Below are 17,707 nucleotides of genomic sequence, written 5' to 3'. Positions count from 1 at the left end.
GGCCCCTGATCCAAAAATTAATTATTGGTCAAGATTTTGATGCATTTTTTAGACCATTCCTAAAATCCTTGTTTCCTACATTTCTTATAATTACTTTAAGACTTCACCTTTTTCCTCTTCTGCAAAAAACTTCGGATGGGACGCTCCTCCTGTCCCCCAGTAGCCCGAGACACATGCCTCTGTGGTTCACAGATGTTTTCATTTAGAATTCATTACCTTTACAGCGTAATTTCTTCGCGGATGTCCTGTTACTCTATCACGTTGCAACAGTAACATTCATCATAAATTCGTACAACTTTTTCTTATGAATATTATAAGCCTTGGAATACAAAATTAGGAGGAAAATCCCAACTGTCATTTAGAATAACAAAGGACCATATGTGATCTGCGCATATCCTATTTTTCAGACAATGCCGACATTTACTCAACATTGTCTACGTAGGTTTCTTAAAGAAATGAAGATACCCTTTCTGAAGAAAGAAAATAAGAACATAAGGAAAGAAAAAGCCCATTGTTATATTAGGAAGTGAGGCTTCTGGTAGATGTTTCATTGTTTACTGGAAACAAATTATTTCTTCGCGACTTGAATGGAACAATGATATTTATGTAAATGAAGAGGACATGTCTCTTCAAATATCTTACACAACAAATGAACAAATGAATTAATTTCTGAAGAGAAATTCCACGCATAACTATAATACAAGCTGGCAAGTACTTTGACATACATTAACACTACAGTTGCTATGCAAAGAAAGAACTCCTTAGTTCGTGCTCTGCTTGTAAATAATATAGTGGTTCATTATGTAAGTCTTACTTTAGAATTATTGCCACTCGTTTACTAAAATTAGACTTCCGGAATTTGTGAAGTATAGAACCGTAATAGAATGAAAGTGTGCGCTCAAAAATAGATTTTGAGTATAAAACTAATGATTACGGGAAACAACGATGCATATGACTTCAGAAGAAACAAAGAATGCTTTCAAGCTAAGCATTAGAGAAAGTACCATTGAAGCAAAGAGTCGAAAAATCAATTGAAATGGTACTCTCAGTTTATAAATTGCGATTCTCTTTAGCTTCGAGGGTAAATATTCGAGATAAAGTTTCTGTCGGCCACAAGATAGACTATTAGTTTGTAAGTCCAATGATTAAGCCCTGTAGGATAAAGGAGATGATTAATTAAATGAAAGTGAGTGACTATGGAATAACTGGTGAAATGAAAACTTGGGAGGAAACTGGAGAACTAAAAAGTCATTCACGCGAGAATCCTACCAAATTTAGGGGTTGTCAACTGGCCGGTATTTCATCAGCCTGGCCGGAAATAGTTATTTTGATTACACGGCCGGTGCCCGGTACAATCATCTTGCCAGGTCCTTAATGACAGGTATTTTGAAATCTATAGTGCATAACACATCGAACATTGAAATTCTTCACCAGTGCTTTTACAAATACAAATTTCCATTGTATTATATATTAAGAGATTTTTTTTTAGTCTATGGCTTTTTTATTTATTTATTTATCTGATAATTAAATTTGACTGCAACACCATTTTCAACAATAGAGACAGATGTATAATTTGTCGTAATTGTGTGACATAAATATAGTGATACATTTAAATTGTTCATCGATCGTTGTGTTTAGTTTCACGTCCCTAGCTGCTGCATCATGACTTTTATTAAACTTCTAACTTCCTTCCGTAGAACTTCGACTGCCAAATGCGATGGAAAACGTAAGAGTAAAGGTGGGTAAAGCATGATGTAGGCCACATAGCATTCTCTAACATATAAGTACAGAGGTCATGGAAGTGTGAATCCTTCAACTTTCAAAACCGGAAATATCGTTCTGCAATCCAGTTGTCTTGGAGATGAGAGAGTGTGGTAAAGAACATCTTATACTGAGAAGGGTTCACCCTGCATTAAGGTTTGTATGTGCACCCTCCAGCCGCCCCGGATTCAATTGTCAGTCGTGGTTCGGGTTCCATATGAATGACAAGTGATCCCTTGTGGTTTAAGGGTAAATTCCATTTTGTAAATCCAAAATTGTCACGTAAGGTTCAATATACTTTCGGTACAATAAAATTATCAACACTGACTTCAATTTCTCATTTTTAGCACAATGTATCTATGAAGCTTATTAGTGAATGTACTCAGGATATGCAGAATAAAGATTCTGATGCATTTTTGTCCACGATAGTCTATTTCTTTCGTATGGATGAGTCCGAACACACACTTCATACTTAAGCCTATAATTATAGTGAATTCTGAGGAGGTGCCGGTAATTTTATTTCCGCAGGGTTGGCAATCCTAACCGAGTTTAGTAATCGTAAGTCCATAACAGTAACTTAGCCCATTGGACACCCACTTACTGTAGAAAGTAACCAGTCGACGAACAAGAAATAGTTCTATTTTAACAATTCGACGAATATGTTTTTACTAGATTTGATTTGGTTTGTTTCAATGTTTCCCGCATCTACATAAGAAGTGGACTTATAGTTTGCCATGGGATCCGAAACTTTCTTTCCCCTTGCTATATATTAACAAAGCTGAACTAATAGATTGTTCTTTTATTGGTCACTTGATGTACGCTCATATCCAAAATGATTGTCGCCTATCTAGAACCGCCTTCGTGTAGGAATATAATGTAGTGTGCCGCAAGCGCCATCTCAATTAGCACCAAAATTTTTGCCACACACCACTACTAATTGCGTAGATAATTTTATTTTCTCTTAAAATCTTAAAACAAGGAAAAGCAATAGAACAGAGAAATGTTAGTCATTCTCCTCGCGCTCATTCAGTTCCTTCCAGCTGTCTTTATTTATTTATTTATTTATTTATTTATTGGATGAAATATTGAGTCTGCTTCATCCTCTCCCAGCCATCTGACTGTCTGCCTCAAGAAGCAGTTGAACCATAACCTTTCTCGTCTAAAGAAGATAATATTTCCTCCTAAAGGAAAGTAACAGATTCCTACTCTTGGTTATCACAACCTTAAATGAATAGGGAAGACAAAAATAATCTGAATTTCATTTAGTTAACTTAAAGGTTAAAAAGGTTATTTTGCTAGCCAGTAATATATTCAATAACTCTGACACAAAGTCTCATTTCCTCGCAATACAACCACAAGTGTTCGATTGTAAATTTGATTATTCACTCTGTTTTTGGATGTTTTAGTAATATAAATTGTCATAGTCCTAAGTTATTATTTTTACAGCACACTTGCAAAGTTTGAACTTTTAAACTCTTTGAATTTTATTGGAAATATAATGTGTCTGTAGAGTCATGGTATAATTAAACTTGTCTTAGTAAATTGTACTATCTGTAACCAGACGTGACTCTTTGTACACATGAGGTCAAATGTCAACCTCCTCAGGTTATCAGGGTTTTTGTATAAAGAAATTTTCCCATGTAAAGGAAGCTTTTAGGATACGCCCTCCACCTGCTTGCGCAGCCGCAGAAACAAATTCGTTTCATAAGTAATTAGAAATCCAATCAGGTAAAACCCTGGCTTACCCCTGTATTCACACGTCCCTACCCTAGTGCCGTGTGAAAGTGATAAGGGCAAACAAAAAGAGTACATCTCTCTTTTTGGGATTATCATCGGGAATCATCATCGGGAATCATCATACAGTTTTTCGAAGAGGCGCGAGCTTACGCTCGTTGCCCCCTTCGGGGAAAGTTCCATCAAACTCCACGACATGGACTTATCGTCCACAGTCTAATTTGGAACTTACGCCGGAACGTTGACACTTATCTCGTTCTTCGGTCGGGAGAAACTTTGTTACATCATTCACCGACTTGTGTTATTGTGTCGGCAGTGACTTAAATTCCATCATACGGCGTAAGGACGGTATTCCTTTCACCACGGTCTTTTCATAAAGATTCATCATTGGAGACGAGCAGTGTGTGTTATCGCCGATTCATTCCTAAGTGCTCAACTGGACAGTACCTCTGTTCTCATTGTGAGTATTCAGTTAATCTACAAACTTAGTTACTGCTACTCAGATTCTGTTTACCTAATTTGAGCACTGGCTCTACACGGATCTCTTCAAGATCTCGCATTAATTCTAACTCTTGTGTTCCTGAACGCTTCCTAATACAATATTAGTTAACCTGTGCTAACGCTGATTTACGTATCTATAGAAGACCTCATGTAGGAAGTCACCTGTGTTGTATCAAGTCCACGGACTTGTTCGAGCCAGCTAATAAAATTCTTCCTAACTCGAACTTGCGTTGTTTACGTCATTCAAAAACATTCTCAATACTTCCTTTTGGTGAACGTTTCATAATCTTTCTCAAGATCTATATTAACGCCTCGTATCGACGTGCCAATGTTGTAGTCTACTGGAGATAGCAGATGATCTTTGGAATGAAATCCTGTTGGACATCGTTCTAACCTGGGAACTGCATTTTCCATTCGACTCACCTTTATTCCATCATCCATCCAGAAGACCAGCCTGTACGAAATCCCATTTTTCGAAGACTTCTAGTCCTGTACGAAGCTCAGTGACGACATCGTCTTACACGAAGTTCTGACCATCGTTCGTCTATCCTGCTCTTGTATTTCAGCCGCTCGAAGTACAAGTGAGTAATTTTATCGCAATAGTGTTTTTAAGTGCTTTTAAGTGATTGTGCTACCTGGGGCGTACGAAACTGCTACAGCAACGTCGAGGTAACCCAGAGTCTTCCCATCTCGACTTGGAGTGCCTGGAGGTAGGACCACGGACCTCAGGTGGGTTACCACTGTTTATTTAATATTTTCATGTACCTGTCATTTGCATTTTGTTTTCAAGTCGCTTAACTGTAAAGGGGATCACTTCCCAAGTAGTTTCAAAATTACTTTGAAACCTTTTAGTTGTTTTAATATCGTTTATGTGAATTGCTAATTACTTTTGATTTCCAAGATCTCTTTTAATTCGAGCAGTAATCTTGTGTTTAATTGTAAGGATATAATATGTTTTGATATGCTAACTTGTTAAGTATTCTGAACTGGCTGATAGCAGTGGTATTCCAACTCGCTGACGCCGACTCGCTAATATCATAATACTAGTAATCATTCGTTCTCTTGCGTACTGACCACCCTCGTCCTCATTCTGACGAAAACCGCCTTGCTTTTGTTATTTGTATTGTTATGGGACCCTAAAGCTGTCCCCTTGACGAGTGGTCATTCGATAGCCTATTTGCTTGAGATGGACATCCGCGCCTTTGCGCCCTCACTCGGTTGTTATTGAAATTGTATGCTATTTAATCATCTACCATTCGAGCTGCATAGCTGTTCTTGAGACGGACTAATTTAAAGTCCCAATATAAACAGCCTTTTTCAAGGCTACCTCTTGCTCTTATTCATTATTATTGTGCTAATAACAACCTCCTTCACCAAGACATACTTTGGTGACAGATTGGTGGAATGCGCACGCGCGACATAATTGTTGTCGGCCTGTGACATGCGATACCCAGCGTCACACACAATTTGCGTGGCAGAGGCGTGGGGATATATACCCGCTGCCATAATTTGGTGGCTACATTGAGATTCGAACCCTGGCCCACATAAATAGTGGCCCTGATGTGAATTATTCTTGTTGTGAGATAATTATCCTCTGGCGGTATATAAATACTTGTTCTTGGCTATCATTCTTTGTTGGTGTCTTCACACCCTGTCAGTACGCCCATAAATTAGTTAAGCGCTCGTGTATATAAAATCAATATTTTGAATTCTACCAGAGCTTACTTGGGAGCGTGAACAAACTATTCGTTGTTCTTTGAATGCAAATGATAGGAGCGGTGTTTTTACAATTTTCTAACACTGAAAATCCTACCAGTCGACCACGAAGGTCTAGTGCCCCTTGAGACCGTTCGTGGGCGCGACAATAATTTGATAATGACTTTGCAGGGTACTTTTAATACTGATACTACGTGTATAATAGGGACATTTATATTTGTGGTAAATCTCATAGGAAAAAATTGTAAACACGAAAATTAGAATGAGTAAAACAAAATGTTGCTAAATGGGTAAAAAAGTTTTATTTTCGTTTTATATTCTTATTTACTGCTCCTTTGACATGAAATTTGCCACATACATGCCTTTGCCTATTATACACATACTAAAAAAATACCAGGCGAAATAGTTATCGAATTATATTCCTACAACATATTTATAGACATGCGACAATAATTTTGGACACGAGTGTACACGGACCATCAATCCGTCAATTATTGCTCTACCTGTTGGTATCAGGAGCGCTAGAGTACAGCTAACTTTTTTTTTTTTTTTTTTTTTTGTATGTTTAAAAACTGCATAGTGTCAATTACTTCAAAACAGGACAAGGACCGTAAACTATATTTCGATTTTAGTATTAAGATTTGTGCAGTGGCCCCGCGTAGCGTAGTGGCTAACGCTCTCGCCTTCTGTGCGAGCGGTCCCAGGTTCGATTCCCGGCGGGGTCGAAAAAGTGTAACACGCTTTTTCAGGCCAGCCATCCTGAATGAGGTTTTCCTGGGTTTTCCTCATTCACACCAGGCTAACTTATAGGTCCCAGGTCGCCTCCTTCCCTCCCCAATCCTTTCTTCCTTCTCTTTCCCCGGATTGTGTGCTCGCCGAGGGACGTCATCCCTCAAATCGTGACGGGCTAAATGGCCTTAGATGCCGAAAGCCCAGAAATCTAAATCCCCCTAAGATTTGTGCATCTCTATAGTAATGAATTATATAGTAATATATTGGCATGTTTTAACTTAAACTTATTGTTTATTTGAAAATTTATAGTAATGATAAACATTAATGTGTTTTGCTGCTTATTATTAAGCAAAACTTTATTAAGCAAGTTACTTGTAAGCACTTAGAACTTTTAATTGCGTACGATTTTAACCTACATTATTACATATAGCAAGCCGAAAGTTTGGGGGGAAATAACTGCTATTTAATAATTCGAGCAATTAACTATTTGATTAGTAATTCAAAATGCAATAAAATCCTGGGTTCTACGTCCCACGGTTATGCCGGGTAGGCTAAAGGAGAATGTGATGATGAGAAATGAATGAAATGGTGGAATGAAGAAAGTGAGAGGAAACGGGAGAACTCTGAGGACCCCCCCCCCACACACTACTTGTCCACTACGAAGTTCACTTGGTGGAAGCTGGGATCGAACCAGAGAAACCATGCACAAGAGGTGAACGTTCTACCACTGAGCCACCGCGCCCCCCAATTACTAAATCCAAATGTGTTTCGCGATGATCAGTAAGAGTGCTCACCTCCCGTGTATGGGGTCCTTGGTTCGATCCCAGCTCTCACCAAATTGCGCCATAGTGTACACACACACACACACACACACACAGTTCTCCCATTTCCTCCCAATTCTTCATTCTACCATTTCGTCTATTATCACTGTTTCTTAGCCTCTGAGCATAAATGTAGAACGTTAACATATAAAGAAAGAACGTAATTCAAATATTGGTCATTCTAATCATGAATTCCTCTAATATCGAGACGAATATTCGGAATTTTACATAACAGCAGGAAAGTATTTGAAGAACTATTATTACAATGATTCGAACATCATTTCTGAACCAGTGTGGTTCGGTCGGTAAGTTTTCACTGAAAATCGAACCATGGGACTTACCGAGTGAAAGATATGGCATGCTCCTGCTGCTGTAATTATTTTTATCACGTAAACTTTAGAATTATGCATTTAAAACAGTAAATTACTCGGTCCCAGGGCCGACCCTAGGCAACTTTTCGCCCCGTGCAATGGCATCATTTGCCGCCCTCTTTCTCCAGAAAGAACAAATCTTAAAAGCTACCGCATCATGAACAACGAAAGGGAGGGAAAGTGTACTTGCACTCAGAGATCTAAACACTATGAATATAATCTCGTTGTGTCTTCTTTCTTTAAATTATCTATTACATTAGTGAACGATAAAGTAAACTCTTGCAGAGGAAAGATGGTGATCCTTTTTATAGAATTGTACATCGAGCTGTAATCTCAATATATCAGTTTGCAATTCCAGTGCAACTAGCTTTTCAATCTTTATTTCTTGATTTTCTTTCTACATCTGTTAAAAAGAAATTAAAAACTTGTTCCCAGCTTTAATTATAACTTTTTTGTGACAGGCAAGACTAGTTTTCATATGAAAATGTGGTAACTAAGTGGAATAGGTGTTTTCTACTGTTCTAGAATTTAGATCTTGTATTTGACAGCAATCGAGCAACCCTGGCATGCTGGGATTTGACTATTTGCTTTAATACTGTCCATGTAACCTTAAACTAACGCGACCTAAACATGGTTTATGAACGTAGTATTCAAATAGAAGGTCATCTTAGTAAATTTAACTATCACGAAATAGGTTTCCAACAAGAAAAACTTATTTTAAATAATAGGAGTTATCACAGATTTTGCTGCACCTCGAAACTTCTCGTGCAAATGCACGTGTTGTAAGTACGTTAGAGCCGACCCTGCTCAGTCCCCAATTCAAAGCCGAAACGACTTATTTCAATTACAATTGACTTCCATTAAATTCAATATTCACTAAGTTACATTTCATAATGATAAACGAAAGCAACACTTGTTGGTCGAATGAAGTTACACAATTTCTGCGAAGCGAAATTTAATGGACGTATGTATGGTGATGTTGACCTCATTTGAAGACAAACTGTGTTTTTGTGTATTATGAGTAACTGTAGTTGGTATGTGAAAGAAATTACACACTACGACAATCAAATGGCTACTTGTTCATCATCGCCTTAATGATTTATTGTTCCACGAACGCAGTTACGTTATACCATTCTTACACACTATATTCATTCACTGCCTAAGGATGCAACTTAATAGGGAGTTGAAGCAACAAGTATAATAATACAAGTATGTGTTGGAAGAAAAGAAAGCGACCTTGGAGGTCACTGAATACTCAACACTCAGGGCTTGATGATTGTGTACCTGGCAACATTTCTTCTCCATGTCGAGCGGCCTCTTGACACGAATAACCAGCCACTGAAGGGATTTTGATTTGACGAGCAGATGCTGAGTGATCGTTTTCTCCCCGTGTTAAACACACCTTCAACATATTCGCCATTCTTTTCTGCACGTGCCATATTAATAGACGTTGTTGCTTTCGTTCATGGCTAGCGAATGTGCAATTGCAAGATTACATCACAAGATTAAAAACTTTGATGACTGAGTAGTTCACGCATTCCTTGGAACGTAATATGAACGTTCCCAAGTAAATTACTCGCGGGGAGTGTTGGAAATACATTTATATCGGGAAATAAATGTTAGGCTAGAAACAAGTAGCAATATTTCAGCACATACCTCGTAAAGGAATTTGGTTTAGGGATGAAAAATCCTTTAGGTTTAACGTCTCACGTATATGCCCTTTAGACTAGTGCTCCTAAACGGGTTGGGTCGGGTTGTCGGTTCGGGTCAGTTTACTTTGGTTAACAGTTTAGGTTGAGCTTAAACTCGGCTGGAGTCTAAAGCTGTTGTTTATCACTAGCTGCCTAATTAAAAATAGCATTTTTCAATTGATCTTATTAATATCTACTCAATATTGAGTCTGGATTTAGAACAAAACTAGAAGTTGTTTAAGCAAGACCAAAAGAAAGATTGGATATGGAAAGTATTTTCAGAGAAAAATTGATTTCTCTAAAAATTTCCCATCTCAGGGACATGATAGGGATATGTAAATGGTACCATTTAAAAGGTTGCTCTATTGTGGGGGGGGGAGATATAAACCATGATCCTAAGATAAATAAGAATGACGCTGTAGCCTCTTGACTGAAAGTCAATAATTACCTTTAAAAAGTCGGAATCTATAAGGATTAAACCACTATGCCCGCCCCAAAGTTTGGTTTGGGACAGTGTATGTAATATGAAAATTGAAGTTTGAATTTTTGCATTTCCCTTATTCTTCATTCCAATTTTAAAAAAAGGAAAAAGATAAAAGAAAAGAAAAAGAAAAGGGAAAAAGAAAAGAAAAAAGAAGAGAAAGGAAAGAAAAGGGAAAAAGAAAAGAAAAGAACATGAACGTGTCACCTGGACATCCGAATCATAGTCCATTCGATAAAGATACGTTTACTCACAAAAACGTAAGTGTCATGAACAACGGAGTAAGTCCCTGGGGCCCATTAACCCTATTAATAAAAAGGAAATCGTAGACTCGCAGTGAAATCGCTATTGCATCAACACTGTTCAGTGGAAAGTCATTGTTTATAGTTCAATCTCTTCCGCATGAAACAAGCTTTCCATAACGTACTTGAACAGGGAAAATTGAACGTTGGGAAATTTCCATCAACTCCCCCCCCCCCCTCTGCAGCGGCCCCGGATAAAAGCACACAATCCAGATAATCTTGAAAAATACTGTAGGGGATAAGAAATGAGTGTATCAAGTTTTGCTTTGATAGACGGAATAGGTATGAGGGGAAAGATTGTATACCAATACCTCTGCACATACAAAACCGACTATGACCTGGCCTATGAAGAGAAACTCAGCACTATTTATCTTGATAAAGCTTTGTACCACATTCTCTGTAGAAAGAAGCAAGCGTTTTAAACGGCAACCGTGCTATAGTTCTATTGGGATAAATCCACGTTATCCCCTATCCGTGCCCTTGGTTCTTAATGTCGTACAACATCTTCCTTGTTTTAAGGACATACATCCTATCCGTATACCTCATAGTATTTTTTAAGGTATATTTTAATTGGTACTACCAGTGTGCGACTTACCAGGGATGAGGGGAAAATCCCCCTCTGAAGAACTGGACATCTCCCGTAAGTTTTTGAACCGCCACATGACTTTCTAACAGTGTCGATGCAATAGCTATTTCACTGCAACTCTACGATTTTCTTTATACTAACAGGGTTAATGGACCCCAGGGACTTACTCCGTTGTCCGTTGCACCTAATTTTTTTGTGCATGAACATATCTGTTATGTTTATCGAAAGGATTGTTTGATTCGATGACACGTTCATGTCCGATCCTTGTAAGATTAATAAATATTTAAAAATTGAAAATTTTTAGATCATAGGTTATGTCAAGCAGAAAGTAATTTTAGCGTTTATACTATGGACTTCAGTAGTTTCCATCCTAAGCATTGTACTAATCCGCTAATCTCGGCACTGCGGGAAGTTATCAAGCAATGATTGTATTTATAATAACTTCCATAGAAATACACGGCAACAGTTTTTGATTGTGAATATCTTGGGTTGATTTGATCCTACAGAGGCTAATATTAAAGTCGGAATGCCAATTGATGCCTCATTTCCGCGGTTGTAATATAGGATTAAAATTTAAAGTGAAAAATTCTTATACTGAATCCATATAGAAGGTACTGGTTTCCTGTTTTACACTTCCAAACTATGCTGTGCATAAGTGCCGAAACTATCATCGAATGATTTCGTACGTTCGTTTCTCCGTCTGTCGACAGGGAGGCCTATCAGAGCAAAAACAGTAAGATACCGAGATGTGATTTCTTACAACCGATTCAGCGTCCCAAGAATAGGTTCTACCTCCCCTATTAACTATTCAAACCGGAAGTGGCTAAACCATTTCCGGTTTCAACATTTATCCATACAAGAAAATAGTATTTGATAGCGATAAGCTATTTTCTGCAAACTATTCAGGCTGTAGAAACATACCATCACAATCCGTAATATTACCAAAATCTGAAGTGGTTCAAACTTACTATTGCTCCCAGTTTCAGTGCTAATTTCCATAGAACAAAAACCGTAAGAGATACTGTAGAGTTTTTTTTATCTGCCCCCTTTACTCGCTATTGAATGCAGAAGTGATTAAAAATAAACTTCCAAATTATGCTATCCATAAGTGTCGGAAGTCTAATAGAATGGTAGCTCCTCCGTGGCTACGCGGTTAGCGTACGCGCCTTTGGCGTGGGAGACCTGGGTTTGATTCCCGGCGGGAGCTCATGTGATTCGGATTCCACGTTAATCAGTAGGTCCACGTCTCATATAGCCTCGCTGCTGAACGGGACAAACTCAACATCAACTCAACTCTAATAGAATGGTTATATCCGTCCGCATGTTTGTCTGTCGACAGGTATCAGCAAAAACTTACGAGATATCGAAGAGCTGTCTTCAGCAATCGATTCAGGGTCCCAAGGATAGGTTCCACCTCCGTTAATGCTCTACTTAAACCAGAAGTGCTAAAAATCAACCATTTCCGGCTTCAATGTTCATCGTTATAGGTGAAAACTCGATTTTTTTTTCTTTTTTTCAATCCATTCAGTATCTTACAGAGAACATACCATCACCCGCAACATTACCTAAACCGGAGGTGCTGATTGTTAGTACTCAGGTGTTGCCAAATTGGGGGAAAAGTCACTAAAATTCGACCTCCACGATAGTGACAATTTTTTTTTCCCGATTGGTGACTTTTTTGGTAATTTTTGAATGACGATTTAGCTACTTACTTACAAATTTAGCGACTTTTTGCTGCAAAACAACCTGTTAATCTGTAGAGAAACATTATTAGTTCAAAATAGTTATGTTCTTTTCTTTGTTTTTGCTTGTATTCAATCTGCGCAAGTGATGAGTTTGGGAATACAGCGTACCCACTCCCCCGCAATCCTGCATTGTTACCTGTTACTCTTGGCCTCTTATGGAGAACAATTACAAACTTTATGCCCTTTAGTTCCCGGACCTTCCGTTGAGAGAGACAAGTAATACAGGATTCCGATAGCAACGAGATTAGCTATAGATGCGTGAATAAAAACGAAGTGGGTGTTCGTTGTACTTGTCCTTTGGGATCAATTATTCTACACTTTTTTCTCTTTTTTCTTTAAAAAAAAAAATCATATCGTAAGAACTGTAGTGTTAATTATTTCGGAACTATATTGACTCCAAAATATGAACAAAAGTACCCGAAACAATGTGAAATGATCCCTAAATTCAATGATTGGTTACGCCCTCTTGACAAAGATGTGAATAGAACATATTGTTTATTTTATATCTTTAAAACAATGTTTATACACAAGGAATTCCACGAATAACTTTTTTTTTAGCGACTTTTCACCCAAAATTGGAGTCATTTCACCTCTCGTTTAGCGATCTTTTGTATCAATATTATGGCAACACTTAGTACTTCCAGATTTTCAATACTGATATTTCAAAGCAAAACTAAGGGATATCGGAAAAAAAAAAAAAATGCCGTCTCAAGAATGAGTTTTTTTCCACTTTTATGTATCTGTTGAAACCGAACGTGGTGAAAATTAAGATTTTTCGGTTATAACACTGACTGCATAATGCTTAAAACTGGAATAGTTTAGAGCGTAGTTTATATCGATCCAGTATCCAGAATGTTTCATCTGATTCTCCCTTCCCCTTCTATTGAACCGGAAGTGATAGAACATCAATTACCACTTTCGGTTTTAATGATCACCATAGCTGAGATCGTGAGTAATGGCTTTTCTAATATGGATTCCGTGTCTGAATAACAGATTCTATCTTTGATCTTATTCCTCTACCAGCAGTTATAGATTACGTACTTCAAGTGAGCAGGCACGTAGAGAGGATTTTGTAGAGGGAGGATCTGTGACGTCAAATACTGTGGTTATCACACAATGGGCTCGATCATTCTAAACTACTTTACTGCCAACATACAGGGTTTTCATAAGGTCTGGACGGATTTAATTTGCTTATAATTTTCATAAAAATGCTCATAATGAAATCAAATAAAGAGCAAACGGTAGCGGAAGGATTAAAATTTTTAGTTGGCAACACTGTTAGATAAGCGGCAACTCTGAACACGTTGAGAGAGGGAGAGGGAGGGCAAGGGTAAGTTTCTTACCAAATTCCACCCATTGTTGTTTTCATTGTTTCAATGTTGACTTAAAAGTAAGTTGTAAGCTGTATTGGTGTGTGTGTGTCTTTTAAAGAAATAAATAAATGAAAAACTCCTCTGAGAAGACTTTTTTTTTTTTTTTACCGTATCAAAGATGGCGTCGGTGAAAGAGAAAGCGCAATGTGTTCTGTGGTACGCAGAGCTAAAATCACAAATTCTGGTGTGTCGAAAGTTCACCAAAGAGTTCAAAAAGCCGGCACCGACTAAGAGTGCAATCCCAAAGTGGCATGCTAAGTTCTTGGAGACAGGAAGCGTCCTGAACCGTCCTCGAAGTGGGAGGCCGCCAACATCGCCTGCAACAGTGAGCAGGGTAAGGGAAAGCATCATCAACAGCCCACAGAAGTCTATTCCTAGACGGTTCATGGAACTCGGAATTCCACAGACAACCGTGTTTAAGATAGCCAAGAAGACGATCAAGGCCAAAGGTTACAAAATCAAGATAGTCCAGGATCTGCATGATGAAGATTTGGACATACGGTTCAACTTCCGTGACGACATGCTCAAGCAGTTGGACGCCATGCTCGCCGCCTTCGCGAATGTGTGGACGTAAATGGAGCCCAGTTGGAGGTGTGGCGGTGAATGAACTGAGCTGGTGCAGATTACAGGTAAAATTTAATCCTTCCGCTACCGTTTGCACTTTGATTTCAATATGAGCATTTTTATGTAAATTATAAGCGAATTAAATCCGTCCATACTTTATGAAAACCCTGTACATTGGTTTGTTTAACCAGGATTTCGTAATGGGGGAGGAGACATGAAATTTTGTGGTTATTACACCAGGAGCTCGATCGATCTAAGCTATTTTACCAGTAACATGTATTGGTTTGTTAGGACAATAAAATGAGGATACGTTAGTAAGTATTTTAATAAACTATGAAGAAATCTCGGGTAAAAGAATATAAAAAATATTGAAAAAGATTTTACCATGTTTACGTTCCTTCCTCTGTTCATTTAAATATAATTTTCTTTTCATTGTGACCAATTATAAAAAGTACATTATCTACTATTATAAAAAGTACACATACTTAATAATGTCTTGTAAAATATTTTACAATATCTACTGTACGTTCCTTACTGTGTTGAATTACATGTTAACAGAAATTTCTTACCCCGTAACTTCTTTGTTTTCATTATTCCGTCAACTACTGTCTGTTCCAAATGACAGGTTCTAGCAGCAGTAGAAAACTGTTTCTGAAATAACATGTTTGATATTGCAGAGATGCGATGACGAAAACTTAATTTAAAAAAAAAAAAATCTACACTGTTACAAAACGGCACTATGTTTTCGAAAGCTTGAAATTTCCTTGACTGGTAGCAGAAATTCTGAGAATTACGTAACTTGCCAAGAAATTTCAAATTCCCTGAGTTTTCCAGGATCGCCACCATGTATTGCAAATAATACGAATCTTTTTATAAGAGAGTAACCAAAAGCTGGATGTAACTCTTCAATTTTAACGCTGATTCTTTTCCTCGTTTCCATCTTTAATATTTTTCATTTCTGATTTCGAAAGAGGGGTCCGAAACCCCCGGACTCCCAGATCAGCAACTACAGGGGCTGAGGGGAACCTTCCCTCCCTAAATTTTTTGTGTCCTCTCCACACCAATACAAAATGCTAATAATATAAAAACACAGACAATTTAGATGTTCGTAAGAGAATTTTAATGACTTGGCCCCCCTAACATATCCATGGCCTCCCCAAACTTCTGTGGCTGGTTTCGGGCCTGACCCCCCCCCCCTTAGCTACCTGCTTGAAGTGAGGTTCACATTATATTTACATTTTTTTAATATGTAAATATATCAATTCTATGCCATACTATAAACTCATGTAGTTTATAATGAATGTTACAAGAAGGTGGCCTTAGGAAATAAAATGTAATTTGGAACCAAGCCTGCCGCACAGCTGCATAGAACTCAAAAAGTAGTCTACTTTTTAAACAAGTAATCATGTTATAAAATGTTACCTCATTTCAGCTGTGACATGTAGTACACAACATTGACAACATGTTAACAGTGATTGCCGCTGATGCGTTGGCATGCAAGCTGTACTGAGAGAGAGAGAGAGAGACCTTGAGAGGCTTTGTGACGACCATTCTCTTTCTTGTCGCGACAGACAGAAGTAGGTGCGGTCAGTTCTCCCCTACACATTAGATGGTGACAAAATTGCATGTATCTCCAACCGTGCAATTTTCCTAAGGCATAAAACGTAAGAGTACTGCGTTTAATGATACCTTTTTATTCCCATTCAAGCACACGAACAAAGTATTAAGGTGGGGACTACGTGTGGAAAAGGGAGAAAGTGTGTGATTTGTTGAAGTGTGAGCCTCAGGGGGAATATTACTTGCAAAGCAAGTGAAAAATTACTATGTAATATTTGTTTTGTTAAGGTCATTGCAAAACGAGATAACCACCCTTCTTTCCAATGCACACCAACACTAATTTCTGTAGCCTAGTACAAATCAACTAAAAAGGTAGTTGTTGGTTCACTACATAGTAATAGGTTTCTATTGTGTAAAAAGCTGAACTTGTTTGCTCAGTTTCTTTTTTTCTTTTTTTTCATTTAAGAAATTTAGCCTTCCATTAACCTTGGTTCAGTGTCGGCGCTACGAATTGCAGAATGGTAATGAAAAAAAAAAAAAGTTTTATGAATCAAAACTTGAGTTGTTTAAAATTATAATTATTCACACACTAATAGTGCCACAATACCGGTATGGTTTACTCAGTGAGGTCCGACTAAGTACGAGAAACGTCCAATTTCTTTCCTTCACATGTTGCTGTGCGCAGCTTTGCGTCCGTGTCCCATCCTGTGATAGGGTAGTCCTGACACTTTTCTGCTACAATGAGCAATTGAGGAGAGCGGCGATGGACGATAGTAACAAGGATGGCATATGGAGCTGGCGGCCCCAGTGGAGCAGCGTTGCATAAGCTCTTCCTGAGAGAAGGCGTGAAATCTGCTGACATCTTCAGAAGATTAAATGCGCAATATGACGAAGAAACAGTCTTATGGGGCGAGTCGATTTGCGTTCGATTCAGTTGAATTGATGTCACTTTCAACTTAATCGACCGTGTAAACGGGACTTCAACTTAATCGCTTGTTGATCGAAGGCGACTAATCGACTGGCAACTGAATTAAAAGACGTTCTATTTTCTGTGGTTGAAATGACTGAACACATCCATCAATCTGATTCGGCCTAGTTGCTTCGATTTAGTGGCAAATGCAAGGAGTCGATTTAGTCGTGCGACTAAATCGACTAAGTGTAAACGCCCCATTAAGTGTACGAGTAGTGTTCAAAATTCAAGGCAGGAAGAGAATTTGTTCTCAATGTGGCCGGTACTCCACCCCGAGCTACTGCACTCAACGAAACAAACATTCGCCGGGTTAGCAGTTCATTCTGAGTAATCGACGCATTAGCGAGAGACTTTTATTTGGTGCGAAAACAAACATCAGCGTGGTAAATGTGGAAATTATTATCCACAAACACCTGCACTTCCGGAAAATCACAGCCAGATGCGTCCCAAAAATGCTAACGTTTGACCAAAACCAGTGTAGGCAATACTTCTCGTCTCAGCATCTTGACCTATTTCAGAAAGACGAAGGTTTCCTTGCAAAGATAATCACCTGCGATGAGAGCTGGGTGCATCATTACGCTTCGGAGTTCAAGCGCTCCAGCATGGAGTGGAGGCATCCAGACTGGCAGCTGCCGAAAGGACCAAAAAAAGCACAAGCGTCTGTTGGCAAAGTGATGCTGACGGTATTCTGGGACACGGACTTGACATGCTGACGGTGAAAGACTTGACATGTATGCTAGGTACCATCCCAGCATTAGCTGACTGTGAATAAGGAAAAGAGAAACACTCAGAATAGCTGGCC

At 38.4% G+C, this 17,707-nt stretch overlaps 1 protein-coding gene and 1 non-coding gene across 3 annotated transcripts in view; one reads left to right on the top strand and one right to left on the bottom strand.

Annotated features, from left to right (window-relative positions):
* Duox (dual oxidase) overlaps window positions 1-17,707 on the bottom strand; it is a 458,692-nt gene that overhangs the window by 330,901 nt on the left and 110,084 nt on the right. The window lies entirely within an intron of this gene.
* On the top strand, window positions 6,363-6,437 carry TRNAR-UCU (transfer RNA arginine (anticodon UCU)). Its single transcript has one exon. It is a non-coding gene; the product is annotated as a tRNA-Arg (tRNA).

This window comes from Thermobia domestica, chromosome 15 (assembly GCF_964235325.1).
Source record: "Thermobia domestica chromosome 15, izTheDome1.hap1.1, whole genome shotgun sequence".
Lineage (NCBI taxonomy): Eukaryota > Metazoa > Arthropoda > Insecta > Zygentoma > Lepismatidae > Thermobia > Thermobia domestica.
This window is presented reverse-complemented; position numbering and strand designations above follow the sequence as displayed.